This window comes from Eubalaena glacialis, chromosome 18 (assembly GCF_028564815.1).
Source record: "Eubalaena glacialis isolate mEubGla1 chromosome 18, mEubGla1.1.hap2.+ XY, whole genome shotgun sequence".
Lineage (NCBI taxonomy): Eukaryota > Metazoa > Chordata > Mammalia > Artiodactyla > Balaenidae > Eubalaena > Eubalaena glacialis.
The window spans coordinates 66,690,636-66,706,290 of NC_083733.1; positions in this window are offsets into that span (position 1 = coordinate 66,690,636).

Sequence of the window (15,655 nt, forward strand, 5' to 3'; positions counted from 1 at the left end):
CTTTCTGACTTATTTCACTCTGTATAACAGACTCTAGGTCCATCCACCTCACTACAAATAACTCAATTTTGTTTCTTTTCATGGCTGAGTAATATTCCATTGTATATATGTGCCACATCTTCTTTATCCATTCATCTGTTGATGGACACTTAGGTTGCTTCCATGTCCTGGCTATTGTAAATAGAGCTGCAATGAACATTGTGGTACATGACTCTTTTTGAATTATGGTTTTCTCAGGGTATATGCCCAGTAGTGGGATTGCTGGGTCATATGGTAGTTCTATTTTTAGTTTTTAAAGGAACCTCCATACTGTTCTCCATGGTGGCTGTATCAATTTACATTTCCACAAACAGTGCATGAGGGTTCCCTTTTCTCCACACCCTCTCCAGCATTTATTGTTTGTAGATTTTTGGATGATGGCCATTCTGACTGGTGTGAGGTGATACCTCACTGTAGTTTTGATTTGCATTTCTCTAATGATTAGTGATGTTGAGCATCCTTTCATGTGTTTGTTGGCAATCTGTATATCTTCTTTGGAGAAATGTCTGTTTAGGTCTTCTGCCCATTTTTGGATTGGGTTGTTTGTTTTTTTGATATTGAGCTGCATGAGCTGCTTGTAAATTTTGGAGATTAATCCTTTGTCAGTTGCTTCATTTGCAAATATTTTCTCCCATTCTGAAGGTTGTCTTTTTGTCCTGTTTATGTTTTCCTTTGCTGTGCAAAAGCTTTTAAGTTTGTGTTCTATTTATTTTAATTGCATAACTAAAGGCGGAAGTTCACCAAAACTAGGGGAAAACCATAAACCCCCGGCCTAAACACCCTCTGCATCATTCCCTTCCCCAAGAGTAGCCCTTCTGTAGTTGAATTATTGCAATTTGGTTCCTTTACAAAGAACATTTCCGTGTTCATTTTTTGCTGCTTCGAAGGCTTCAGCTCTCAGAAACTCCTAGAACATTAGACTGAAACGCCATTAGGAACTGCCTCCTTGCCCAATTTTTTTGTCACGTGGCATGCAGGATCTTAGTTCCCTGACCAGGGATCCAACCCGTGCCCCCTGCAGTGGAAGTGCCAAGTCTTAACCACTGGACCGCCAGAAAAGGCCCTCCTCCTTGCCCAATTTGACTCTTACTTCTTTTTATAAATTTATTTATTTAATTTATTTATTTGTTTTTGGCTGCGTTGAGTCTTTGTTTCTGCACACGAGCTTTCTCTAGTTGTGGCGAGTGGGGGGGCTACCCTTCCTTGCGGTGCGCGGGCTTCTCATTGCGGTGGCTTCTCTTGTTGCGGAGCACAGGCTCTAGGCACGTGGGCTTCAGTAGTTGTGGCACGTGGGCTCAGTAGTTGCGGCTCACAGGCTCTAGAGCACAGGCTCAGTAGTTGTGGTGCACGGGTTTAGATGGTCCATGGTATGTGGGCGCTTCCCAGACCAGGGCTCGAACCCAAGTCCCCTGCATTGGCAGGTGGATTCTTAACCACTGCGCCACTGGGGAAGCCCGACTCTTACTTCCTGGCTTCTCCTTGTATTTGGTACCAGTGAGTTCTCCTTAAACATGCTTGGACAATTGTTCCTGCTCAGTGACCCAACTCATCCTTAATGCCTGCTCCCTCTTTGTTTTCTAAGGGCCAGATCATGTGATTTGCCTCTCTCAGTAGACCATGAGTTCCTTAAGACCAGAAGCTATGCCAAGTGAAGGGTAAATTGGAGTTTTTGTCCTATTTTTGCAATTGTTCTCTTTGACATTGATTTGAAATAAAATCCAATATGCAAAATAGAAGGAAAAAAAAAGACCAGAAGCTATATCTTACTAATATGTATATCGTCAGCACAGGGGAAGTCCCCTGACTCCAAAGAAAGAGTCAACTTCTGTGAACATTTGTTAAATAAGCAAATGAGTGGGTAAATACACAAGGCACCAGGAATCCGTTGAGAGATATGTGATGCGTCCCAGAATTTCTTTATGGTTGACAAGGCTTCTCTATTCTTGAGTCTTTGCAGGGGCTCCAAGATGATGAGTGGCGTGGGTACATGAGTAGGACAACTCACGAAGCCCCATTTTCCTTAAGGGGCACTTGAACCCTGGAGTCCACACAGCCAGTTCCGGCTCTGCTCTCTGGACAAGGTGAAGGTGGCATACACACAGGGCTATTTTGAGGAATCCTCAGTGGTGCAGGACGGGAGTGAATCCCCGCTCCCTGTAAGGGGGTCCTGGTGTAGCTCAGAAGAAGACTCAGAAGACTCCGGTGGGTCTTCCTCTGTGTGGACCTGCCAGCATGAAGATACGAAGTGAGGGGAGAACACCTGGGGGAGGGAGCAGGGGAAGGAGGAAAGACTCACATGCATGTCCATTTGTCTGTCCTCCTCAGGTGGGATATCCACTGAGACATCATCTGCCAGAAAAGAGGAGAGGATAGGCTTCCAGGAAGAGCCTTCAGATTATCCAGTCCTGCCATCTATATTTCAGAGACGGATGACTGAAATCGGGGAAGGGCAGTGACATCACACCCAGTGAGGTTTGCCCCAACCTTCTCGGCTTCTTCTAGGATGCCTTCTATCTTCCCCACCCTGGCTACCCCTACTTCTCACTCCTCTTACGTTGATTTTCTTCTTGGAAGTCCATGTCTGGGCTGGAGCTAAGGGAAAGGAGAGAGACGCATTAAGGTAGGTCTGAGAAATGAGACAGACACAGCATTTTCTATTGGGAGAGTTCAAATTTTCCTACCTGTCATCATTCACTTGGCTCTTGGTCTCATCCTCAGTGGCTCCTACAGAGGGTCAGTGATCAGAATCCTGGCAGGGGACCCACAAAGCCCCTCCCCACACTCCTCCCAGGTTAACCCTTCCCCCTCCAGGACGTACTGTTTTTGGCTCGACACCAGCACCGGCAGAGGAGGAAGATAAGGAGGAAGAGGAGAGGTAGAAGGCTGATGACTGAAGTCACAGTCACAGTGGGAAGGTATTCATCTCCAGGAGGATTTAGGTAGACTTCAGGTAGATCTAGGGATTAGTAAACAGTAAAGATCTGTTATTGATCTCCTCTTGGATTAATTCATCCATTCAATAAATATTTATTGTGTGTCTTCCATATACGAGGCAAGTTATTGGATGTTTTGGAAACTGTAGTGAACCTACCCAATAACAGAGTCTAGACACGTGAACCAATACACAGAAGTTGTTACTCTTATTATATGATGAAACTATCTACCCTGCATTATAAGAGAGATTTCTTTGGGAGATGATCCCTGAAGGATAAGAAACACATAGATCTCCGAAGTGCAAGAAGAACTGCCTTCCAGGAAGGAGGAACAACATATGCAAACTCAGAGGTGAGAAGGAGTTTTGTGTGACCCACACACAGAAAGGACAAATGGTACATAATGTGAAAAATGGCTCTTGGTAAAGATAGAAAGGTCAGGAGATATCAGCAAAGGTCCAAAACATTGGAAGCTGAGGAGAAGAGTCTGGATTTAAGTCTAAATGCAATAATGACCCACAAAGGGATTAACAAGCAGTGAGCTTGTAATTTTTTAAATTGCTATATTTCTGGTGTGATAAATGGATTTAAGGGGCCAGGTGGAAAATGGAGGGACAATTAGGGAACATGCTACAGGCAGCTACATGACAAATGATCATGTAATGACAATGTGGTGGTGATGAAAGAAACAAGGGAATGGATTTGAGGAGTTTTTGAGGATAGAAATGATGAGCTTTGAGATTTAGAGATGGAGCAGATGGGCATTGAGAGCAAAAGAGGGGTATCATATATCATTCTCAATGAATTGATCATTGGAGAGAATGGGTGGCATCTATTGAGATGGAAAGACCAATATAAGGAGGAGGTTCTGAGATTTGTTGAGAGTTCTGCCGAGATTCTCATTAGGTGTCTGAGTAGATGTCAAAGATTCCATTGGATAAGAAATTCACAGGAGCATTTTTGACTGGAGTGAGTGATAACTTTGATAGCCATCAGCAGATACTGGACAACTGAAGCAGATCACCTTTAATCTACCCATTTTAATCCAATGTTAGTCTTCCCTGTCAACTTAGGAACAAATATCATTGCTTGGCATTATAAAAACTCTCAGCAAAGTAGGCATAGAGGGAACATATATACTTCAACATAAAGACCATAAAAGACAAACCTACAGCCAACATCATACTCAACAGTGAAAAGCCAAAAGCATTTACTCTGAAATCAGAAATAAAGACCCTGATGTCCATTCTCACCACTTTTATTCACATAGTATTGGAAGTCCTAGACACAGCAATCAGACAAGAAAAATAAGCAAAAGTCATTTGAATTGTAAAGGAGAAGGGAAGCTCCCTGTTTGCAGTTGACATGATACTACATATAAAAGAAATTCTAGACACCACCAAACTAATACTAGAGCTCATCAATGAATTCAGTAAAGTTGTAGGATGTAAAATTAATATACAGAAATCTGTTGCATTTCTATACACTAACAACAAAATATCAGAAAGAGAAATTAAGGAAACAATCCCATTTACCATTACATCAAAAAGAATAAAATACCTAGGAATAAACCTACCTAAGGAGATAAAAGACCTGTACTCAGAAAACTATAAGACATTGATGAAAGAAATTGAAGATGACACAAACAGAGAGAAAGATACACCATGTTTATGGATTGGAAAAATTAACACTGTTAAAATAGCCATACTACCTAAGGCAATCCACAGATTCAATGCAATCCCTATTAAAATACCAATGGCATTTTTCACAGAACTAGAACAAATAATTTTAAAATTCTTATGAAAACACAAAAGACCTCAAATAGTCAAAACAATCTTGAGAAAGAAGAATAGAGCTGGATTTATCACACTCCCCACTTCGGTCTATACTACAAAGCTACAATAATCAAAACAGTATGGTACTGGCATTAAAACAGACATATAGGGGCTTCCCTGGTGGTGCAGTGGTTGAGAATCTGCCTGCCAATGCAGGGGACACGGGTTCGAGCCCTGGTCTGGGAAGATTCCACACGCCGCGGAGCAACTGGGCCCGTGAGCCACAACTACTGAGCCTGCGCGTCTGGAGCCTGTGCTCCGCAACAAGAGAGGCCGCGACAGTGAGAGGACCGCGCATCGCGATGAAGAGTGGCCCCCGCTTGCCGCAACTAGAGAAAGCCCTCGCACAGAAACGAAGACCCAACACAGCCAAAAATAAATAATAAATAAATAATAAATAAATTAAAAAAAAAAAAAAAAAAAGAATCTGCCTTCCAATGCAGGGGACTTGGGTTCGATCCCTGGTCGGGGAATTAAGATCCTGCATGCCGCGGGGCAACTAAGCCCTCACACCGCAACTACTGAGTCCGCGCACCACAACTAGAGAGCCCGCATGCCACAGCTACAGAGCCCATGCGCTCTGGAGCCCGTGCACCACAACTACACAGTCCACGTGTTCTGGAGCCCGCACACCACAACTAGAGAGAAGCCTGTGTGCCACATCGAAGAGCCTGTGGGCCACAACAAGAGATCCCACGTGCCGCAACTAAGACCCGATGCAGCCAAAAATAAATAAATAAATAAAGATTTTTTAAAAATGAAAACACAACCTACTGAATAGGAGAAAATATTTGCAAATGATGTGACCAACAAGGGGTTAGTACCCAAAATATGTAAACAGCTTATACAAAGCACCAGCAAAAAAACCCAAACAACCTGATTTAAAATGAGCAGAGGAACTGAACAGACATTTTTCCAAAGACACACAGATGGCCAACAGGCACATGAAGAGATCCTCAACATCATTAACCATCAGAGAAATGCAAATTAAAACCACAACGAGGGACTCCCCTGGTGGCACAGTGGTTAAGAATCCGCCTGCTAATGCTGAGGACACGGGTTCGAGCCCTGGTCTGGGAAGATCCTACATGCCACGGAGCAACTAAGCCCGTGCGCCACAACTACTGAGCCTGCGCTCTAGAGCCCGCGAGCCACAACTACTGAAGCCCACGCACCTAGAGCCCGTGCTCCGCAACAAGAGAAGCCACTGCAATGAGAAGCCCGCGCACAGCAACAAAGAGAAGCCCTCGCTTGCCGCAAGTAGAGAAAGCCCACGCACAGCAATGAAGACCCAATGCAGCCAAAAATAAATAAATAAATAAATTAATTAATTAATTAAAAAAAAAAAACCCACAACGAGACATTCTCTCACACCAGTCGGTATGGCTATCATCAAAAAGACCACAAGTAACAAGTGTTGGCAAGGGTGTGGAGAAAAGGGAACCCTCCTACACTGCTGGTGGGAATGTAAATTGGAGCAGCCACTATGGAGAACAGTATGGAGACTTCTCAAAAAACTAAAAATAGAACTACCACTCCTGGGTATACATTCGAAAAAAAATGAAAACACAAATTCTAAAAGATACATGCACCCCAATGTTCATAGCAGTACTATTTACAACAGCCAAGACATAGAAGCAATCCTAATTGTCCATCAGTAAATGAATAGATAAAGAAGATGTGATATATAGGTATACACAATGGCATACTAGTCATTAAAAAAAATCTTGCCATTTGTGACAACATGGGTGGATCTAGAGGGTATTCTGCTAAGTGAAATAAGTCAGAGAAAAGACAAATACTATACACTCTCACTTATACGTGGAATCTAAAGAACAAAACAAACAAACAAAATGAAAATAGAGTCACAGACCCACAGAAAAATAAACAGGTGGCTGCCAAAATAAGTGAAGGGGTTTAAGAAGTACAAACCTTAATTTATCTAATAAATAAATTACAGGGATGAAATATACAGCATAGGGAATGTGGTCAATAATAATGTAATAATAACTTTATATGGGAACAGATGGTTACTAGACTTATTGTGGTGATCATTTCATAATGTATATAAATGTCAAATCACTATGTGGCACACCTGAAATTAATATAATATTGTACTTCAATTATACTTTAATTAATTTATTAAAAACCTATGCCAAACACATAGTACAATGTCAAGGTCACATCCAGGGCTCAATATATCTGGAATGAAAAAATTAACTTACCTCTTGGTGGAGTTAATAAGATTAAAATGAGATCATATATACAAAAGCTGAGAATAGCCCTTGGCAATGGGAAAACCTCAATAAATGTTATCTAGCAATTGTTAACATTATGCAATGACCCCTAATCTGAGCAAAATGTTGTTGTCTGAGCTTGACATGCATTGTATCTTAACTGATGCAACACCATTCTTCTTTTTTTTGTTTTTTGGCCATGCCCCGTGGCTTGTGGGATCTTAGTTCCCCAACCAGGGATTGAACCCGGGCCATGGCAGTGAAATCGCCAAGTCCTAACCACTGGACCCCCAGGGAACTCCTGTTATTTCATTTTAGAAAGAAGGAACTTGGGACCCAAATGCAGGAAACTACTTGCAAAATGTCCCAGAACCAGTAAATGTTGAGGTCTTCATTTTACTGCACGTCTGTCTCCTGAGCAAGAGTACCTTCCTTGTGAACAAACCTTCCATAGACGAGGGAGACGGAAGCAGTTGAGGTGACGGCAAATGGAAAGGACACACAACACACCCAACGGGTGATGGTCCCATACCCACAGGGGGATCTGGTGCCCGTACAAATGTCCCCAGTTCTCTGTGTCTGCGTTGTGAGTGTCGACCTCTACTGTGTTCCCTTTCTGCATTATTTGAAAACCTGGGCATTCCCTTCTTGACTCATCTGTGCTGATGGGGAATAGCGGGGGATCAGGGAGCTTTCTAGAGAAGGGGAGAGGTTTTCCACCAAAGATTGGCATAATGGTGAAGAATTAAAATATAAAAAATAAATAATACAATGAGTGGATGAAGAGATGGTGCAGGTTAAAGGCTGGGATTCTTTCAAGGCTACTCAAGCTCATCCCTCAGTCCACTCAGCCCAATTCAGAGTTCTCTAGGCAGAAAAGGGAGAAAACACTCACCCGTTTGTGCCCGAATCCTTTGATCCCAGCAAAACACTAAAATAGAGAAAGACTTGGTAAGAGATGTCTCCCAATAATACAGCGATTCCCAAACACCTGAGCTCAGGGCATCACATCTAGACCAAACTGAAGAAAAGTGGCCCTATGGGTGATCTCTCTATAAGTCACTGGCCCCAGGACCTCATAAAGAAAGAGTCCCACAAGAGGAACCCAGGTTATAAACCTCTTATCTACATCCTCTTCCCTCACCAGCCTCCCACACAACTTCCCTTGCCCCACTCACCAAGTCCAAGCAGAAAAATGACCCCCAGGGACATGGCAGTGCCTAAGCCCACAGCTCCACACCATGCAACACAGCCAACTGGGCAGTAAATCTTCACAGCAGGACACACCCGTGGATGGAACAGCCTGGGGCTTTAAACCCCTTGCCGAAGAGTGACAACATCCCCTGCTAAACAAAAAGGGGAACCGCTCCTTGTGCAAGACTAAGGCTTTGCCTCTCAACCCTCCACCATATCACCCCGCTGGGCATGAGTTACTCTGTGGGTTTCCTGCTGTGATCTTACAGCCACAAAGATGTGGGAGATTAGTGCCATGCTCTCCACAATGATCTGTTTATCTACCATAGAAGAATTGAAGGAAGCTTTACCCACCCCCAAAAAAATGAGGTGAAATGTAGTTCGAAAAGACTGAATCTAATATATGAAACTATTAGGGATGGTGTTGCAGACCTAAATCAAACTAGAGAATTTGGTGGAGAGCAATGTGGGCCCAGGGAAGATGCCTGGAAGACCAGTTCTTTTGTAGGATATGGATTCTCTGTAGTAATAGTGGGTATGAAAAGATTCAACTAAGAGTACATTTTTCCTGAATGGCTGCATTCCAAGGGTTATGTCCTGACCAAAAATCTCTGATGGGGGCATTAATATCAACTCACTAGAAATGAGTGTTTTAATTTGCTTGGGATGATCAATGACCTTCGTTTAATCTGAGAAATATGTAAATTCCTGAGTATTTGATGTCTTATATAGGCTTCTTTTTTAAAATTAATTAATTAATTTCTTTATTTTTGGCTGTGTTGGGTCTTCGTTGCCGCACGCAGGCTTTCTCTAGTTGCGGTGAGTGGGGGCTACTTTTCATTGTGGTGCACGGGCTTCTCTTGTTGCGGAGCATGGGCTCTAGGTACACGGGCTTCAGTAGTTGTGGCATGCAGACTCAGTAGTTGTGGTGCACGGGCTTAGTTGCTCCACGGCATGTGGGATCTTCCCGGACCAGGGCTCAAACCCGTGTCCCCTGCCTTGGCAGGCGGATTCTTAACCACTGCGCCACCAGGGAAGTCCGGAACATCTTTTCTTACCCCTAGCATAGCAAGTAATTTTTCAAGCTTTATTGAGGTATAATTGCTATGCAAATAAATTTTTACATATTTTATGTATACATCTTGATGGATTTGGACATATAGCAGGTAATTTTTTTTTAATGAATCCTGGACATCATGTATGAAAATGTGAATATCTTGTGACCTTCTTCCTCCATAGAATATATCATTTTCATTTGTCAGGAAATTATAGTAGGAACATATTCCTGTTATTACATGTAATACTGAAATGAATTGCTTTGGGCATTTAGATATATAGATTCTATCAAATATTTGATCGTTGTTGATGGCTTATGGTAAATGCCAGTCCCGCCTTATTTTCAGATGTGTACACAGTTGGACTACCACTCTTTGCCCAGCCGTACCCTGTGGGGACTTTAGCAGAAACTGCGACCCTATACTGTAATTCAGGATCTACGTATGATCTTTTTGCTCTGACCAAACAACACGGTGAAGGTGACTTCATGAACTGTATCAAGCAGAGCTATAATAGATCCCACATCTCCCCAGTGACAGCAGCCCATACTGGGATCTACAGGTGTATGGCTCGTACAAGACCTTCCCCTATAAATGGAAAAGCTTCAGTAAACCACTGAAGCTCATAGCCATAGGTAAGGAATCTACGGCTCGGACACACTCTCCATCCCTGGGAACTCCCTGGGCCCCTAAAGCCAAGGCAGCTCCCTGCAGTGGGATGTGTTATCCACCTATGATCTTCCCAGCCCCTTTCTCAGACTGGGTCACCTCCATGCTGGTGTGTGACATAAAAGGGCAAGTGGAAATCCAGATTCACTGCTCGTATCCAGTAAAAATTTCCTGAAGCCCTTAGGTGCCTGACCCGGGCCTGGGCAACCCTGGGGGCTCAGGGATGCCTTTGAGAAGATTGCAACACACAAGGGGATGCAGGCAGATTATTTTTCAACAAGTTTTTTTTTTTTGGCTGCATTGGGTCTTCGTTGCTGCACGCGGGCTTTCTCTAGTTGAGGCGAGCGGGGGCTACTCTTCGTTGCGGTGCGCGGGCCTCTCATTGCGGTGGCTTCTCTTGTTGCAGAGCACGGGCTCTAGGCGCTCGGGCTTCAGTAGTTGTGGCACATGGGCTCAGTAGTTGTGGCTGTAGAGCGCCGGCTCAGTAGTTGTGGCACACGGGCTTAGTTGCTTCGCGGCATGTGGGATCTTCCTGGACCTGGGCTCGAACCCGTGTCCCCTGCATTGGCAGGCGGATTCTTAACCACTGTACCACCAGGGAAGCCACCCTGTAGGACCTTTTGAGTCACAGTAAGGACTCCTGGGTGAGAGGAACAGTAATGGAGACAGAATGAATCAGGGAGAAAAAGAGACACGGGAAACAAGGACAAAATTGGAGAGGCCTCAAGCTCCTGACAAGTGTAGCAAAGCAGGAAGGATGCTTCCTGGGCATTAGGAAGATGTGCTCAGGTTAAATCGGGAGGGAGCAGGTGAAGGGGGCTGCCCACTCACCACCTTGGCTCTCTTCCTTCCCAGGTGTGTACAGAAAACCCTCCCTCTCGGCTCACTGGGGCTCCTCCTCCAAGAAGACCCCCTCTAAGAAGCTCAGTCTGCGGTATCGCTCAGAGACCTGGTTTGATGCATTCGTTCTTTCCAGGAATGGAAGAGTAGAATTTGCCCAGAACCTAAGCTCCAAGTACAAAGCTGGGGCTTTTGAGGCCGACTTTCCTGTGAATGCCATCTTCCTGATGCACCCGGGGACCTACAGATGCTACTACGGTCTACACAAGAACGTCCCCTACCTCCGGGCAGAACCCAGTGATGTCCTGATGCTCCCAGAGAGAGGTGAGGGGTCCCCACGCTTCCCACCTGCTCCCGGGGCTCCCAGACTATGGCAGCAGCTAGCTAGAGGCAGTTCTTTTGCTTTAAGTTAATGAAAATTAAATAAAACTTAAAATTCACTTCCTCAGTTGCAATAGGCACGTGATGTGCCCTGCAGCCACTGAGTGCCTAACAGCTCCCATATGGGACAGCACAGCCCTAGTAAAACTCAAATGATAAAGGACATTTCCATCATTGTATGAGGGTCTATGGGGCAGAGCCACTTTCAAATGTCAGCTTGTTGACCTGTGACCAAAGAGTCCCTGATGGGGATTGCAGACCCAGTGCTACTGGGGTTGAAAACATGGGGCAAAGATGGAGGGGATCTTAGCCCTGAAAAAACAACAGTGAGGGACTTCCCTGGCTCTCCAGTGGTTAGGACTCCAAGCTTCCACTGCAGGGGACACGGGTTCCATCCCTGGTCAGGAAACTAAGATCCCACAAGGCTCGGCCAAAAAAAAAAAAAAGTATTAAACCAAAAAACAAAAAACTTCATAAAACCCAAAACTAACCAAAAGCTGGCTTTTTAAAAATTAATTCCATTAATTAAAGCTTCCACCTTTAGGGACTTCCCTGGTGGTTCAGTGGTTAAGACTTCGCCTTCCAATGCAGGCGGTGCAGGTTCGATCCCTGGTCCGGGAGCTAAGATTCCCACATGCCTGACAGGAACGTGGACTTCCCTGGTGGCGCAGTCGTTAAGAATCCACCTGCCAATGCAGGGGACATGGGTTCGAGCCCTGGTCTGGGAAGATCCCACATGCCGCGGAGCAACTAAGCCCGTGAGCCACAACTACTGAGCCTGCGCGTCTGGAGCCTGTGCTCCGCAACAAGAGAGGCCGCGACAGTGAAAGGCCCGCGCACCGCGATGAAGAGTGGCCCCCGCTCGCCGCAACTAGAGAAAGCCCTCGCACAGAAACGAAGACCCAACACAGCCAAAAATAAATTAAAAAAAAAAAAGAGAGAGAAATGCTTCTCTCCCCGTCACTGGGCGAAAAACAAATTGGCTCTGGTAGTCATCTCGTGACCCACCCCCCAAAGAGACTGCATTAGTTTCCTCTGGCTGCTGTAACAAATACCATCACCTTGGTGACTTAGAACAACATAAATGTATTCTCTCACAGTTCCAGAGGCCAGAAGTCCAAATTCAAGGTGTTGGGGCAGGGCGGGGCGGGGCGGGGCACGCACCCTCCAGAAGCTCTGGGGGAGATTCTGTTCCTTGCCTTTTGCAGCTTCTGGGGGCTCCAGCCATTCCTCGATTTGAGGCTGCATCACCCCTGTCTCTGCCCTCAATCCCCTCATTGCTTCTTCCTCTGCTCTGTCTTCTAAGGACACTTGTTGGATTTAGGGTCCACCCAGATAATCTAGGACAATCTCATCTCGAGATCCCTAATTACATCGGCAAAGAAACTTTTTCCAAATTGGCTCCCATTCACAGGTATTGGGAGTTAGGACTTGGACATATCTTTTAGGGGGAGGCACCCCACCATTCAACCTGTTACAAACACCCAGCCTTGGGATGACGTTGCATTGGTAATTGTCAGACCGTCGTCAGGCAGTAGGAATCTTGATGATGTCGCTGGACTCAAAGCCTGCCACACCCCTGGGCTTCTACTTCTGTGAAATAGCCTTCCTTCTTGCTTTTGCCTGGGGTGAAAGTCAGCTCAGCTTACATCCTTTGAGTATGTCCTGTCATCAGCAGCCCAAGGCATCCTGACAGAATTTCCAAGCCCCAGAGTGAGGTATGAAGGATTTGACCCTAACTTGGTTTCCCTTTGTGAAGAACCCACCCCCTGAAGCATTGTCCTTCCACGTTGCATTCCTGGGTCTGTTTATTACTTTGCACCATCTCCTCTCTGGGCTTCTGTGGCTTTGGGTTTTGTTTTGCATTGTTTTGTTTTAGGTTGGTTTCTATCATCTTTCATCAGTCTGAAGGTCTAGCTAGGTTTGTGAATCACCTCAAAGCCTTCAGAGAAGTAGATGGGGATTAGGTTGATTTGTGAGTCAACATTTGTGGTCCTCGGGGTTTCTGTTTCAGAAAGGAAGCAGATATTGGTTGTGAAGGTTTGTGGTTAGCATTAGCCCTGAGGTGTGTTGCTCACATCTACATAATAGACAAATCTCCCTGTGGTTAGCTGTTCTCCTGGGCATTTAGACCTCTAACGCTCCCCCAAAAAAGAAAGTGGGTTCTAGAATCAGACTTATGAATTCCAGCTCCTCTTCTTGCTAACACACCCCCAAGTTTTTTTCTTTTTTTTCTTCTTTTTTAGCGGGTAGGGAGTTTGTGATTTTAAAAATCTGTTCTTCTCAGTTGATTTGCTTGCAAGCAACACTGGTGAAGCTTTTTTTTTTTTTTAATAAAAAAAAAATTTTTTTTGCCCTCGCCACGTGGCATGTGGGATCTTAGTTCCCTGACTGGGGATCGAACCCGTGCCCCCTGCAGTGGAAGTGCAGAGTCCTAACCCCTGGACTGCCAGGGAAGTCCCTGAAGCTTATTCCTCTTTATTTGAGCAGAAAGGAATGCATGGGAAGTACACTGGGGGTGTTAAGGAGGCAGATTTTGAAAAGGACAGAGTGGTAGGCAGAAAAGTGGGTCCCCCCAAAGACGTCCACATCCTATTCCCCAGAACCCTGTTACTTTACATGGCAAAGGGGGGATTAAGGTAGATGATGGGATTAAAGTTTCTAATCAGCTGACTTTAAAGGAGGAAGATGATCCTGGATTATCTGGATGGGCCAAGTGATATCACAAGAGTCCTTAAAAACAGGAGATGGAGGCAGAAGCGGGAGAAACAGAGAGATGGCAGCGTGAGAAGGACCTGGCCTGCCATTGCCTGCTCTGCAGATGAAGGGGCCACAGGCCAAGAAGTGCAGGCGCCTCTAGAAGCTGGAAAAACGTAAGGAAACAGGTTCTCCCTGGGAGCCTCCAGAAGGAACCATACCTGTGCACTCTTTTTTTTTTTTTACTTTTATTTGAGTAGAGTTGATTTACAATGTTGTGTTGGTTTCAGGTGTAGAGCAAAGTGATTCAGTTATACATACACACGTATTCATTCTTTTTCAGATTCTTTTCTCATATAGGTTATCACAGAATACTGAGTAGAGTTCCCTGTGCCATCCAGTAGGTCCTGGTTGGTTAGCTATCTTATATAGTAGTGTGCGTATGTCAATCCCGAGCTCCTGATTTATCCCTCCCCCTCACACACACACACGTTTCCCCTTTGGTGGCCGTAAGTTTGTTTTCTGATATCTGTAGGTCTGTTTCTGTTCTGTAAATAACTTCGTTTGTATCATTTTTTAATTAGATTACACATATGATGATATCATATGGTATTTGTCTTTCTCTCAGAACTGTTCACTCCTTGATTTCAGCCCAGAGAGACCCACTTCGGGTCCCTCCAAGGGCCGCCCACAGCATGGCAGCTGGCGAGTGGGGATGTGGGGAGGGGTGGGGGGAGCCAGCGATACAGAAGTCAGGCTTTTGTAACCTAATCCCACGGTCCATGTCCATCCCCTTTGCCCTATTCTGTTTGTTAGAAATGAGTCTCTAGGGGCTTCCCTGGTGGTCCAGTGGGTAAGACTCCACGCTCCCAATGCAGGGGGCCCAGGTTCGACCCCTGGTCAGGGAACTAGATCCCACATGCCGCAACTAAAGATCTGCACACAGCAATGAAGATCCTGCGTGCTGCAACTAAGACCGGCAGAGCCAAAAAATTTTTTAAAAAAAGAAAGAAAGAAAGAAATGAGTCTCTAGGTCCAGCCCACAGAGTGAGAAGACATCGGGCACAAACAGGGAGGTGGGGTTCATTCAAAGCTACCTACCAGGGCCAGGTCACCCCACACATGTCCTTTGGCTATTTTCCATCTGATGCGGTAACAGAAGGAAAGCTCACTGTGTTTATGAAGCGCTGGGTCATCTTTAGTTCCTCTTCCACCACTCCCCGCCCTCAGCACCGATGACATTTGGAACACGATCATTCTCTGTCGTTCTGTGTATCGTAGGATGTGGAGCAGCGCCCCACAATTATCTCATATATTACATTTTTTAATGTTAAAACATTTTTGTCTTGATTACTGAGCTTTGCGGTGCCCCCTTCAATGCTGTGACCGACCTGAGTGTCAGCCCCATTTCTCCGCAGACTTCAACGACTGTTGCCATGTGAAAGGAGGGAAGGACACCTTTCGTCTCTAAAAGTTTGAATTTTTCTTCTTCATTTTTGGCCACACTGTGCAGCACGTGGGATCTTAGTTCCCCAACGAGGGATCAAACCCGTGCCCCCCGCAGTGGAAGCGCGGAGCCCTAACCACTGGACCGCCAGGGAATTCCCCCAAAAGTCTGAACTTCTGAGTGGTTTACTGCCCTGGCAATATTTAAACCACTCACCCAGTTTCCTAAATGCAATAAATACAAGTTCTTTCTGTTCAGCTCATTGGCACTGCCCCTTCTCCACCCCCCCGCCACACACCCACACGAGGAAGAAAATAAAAGCCATGAC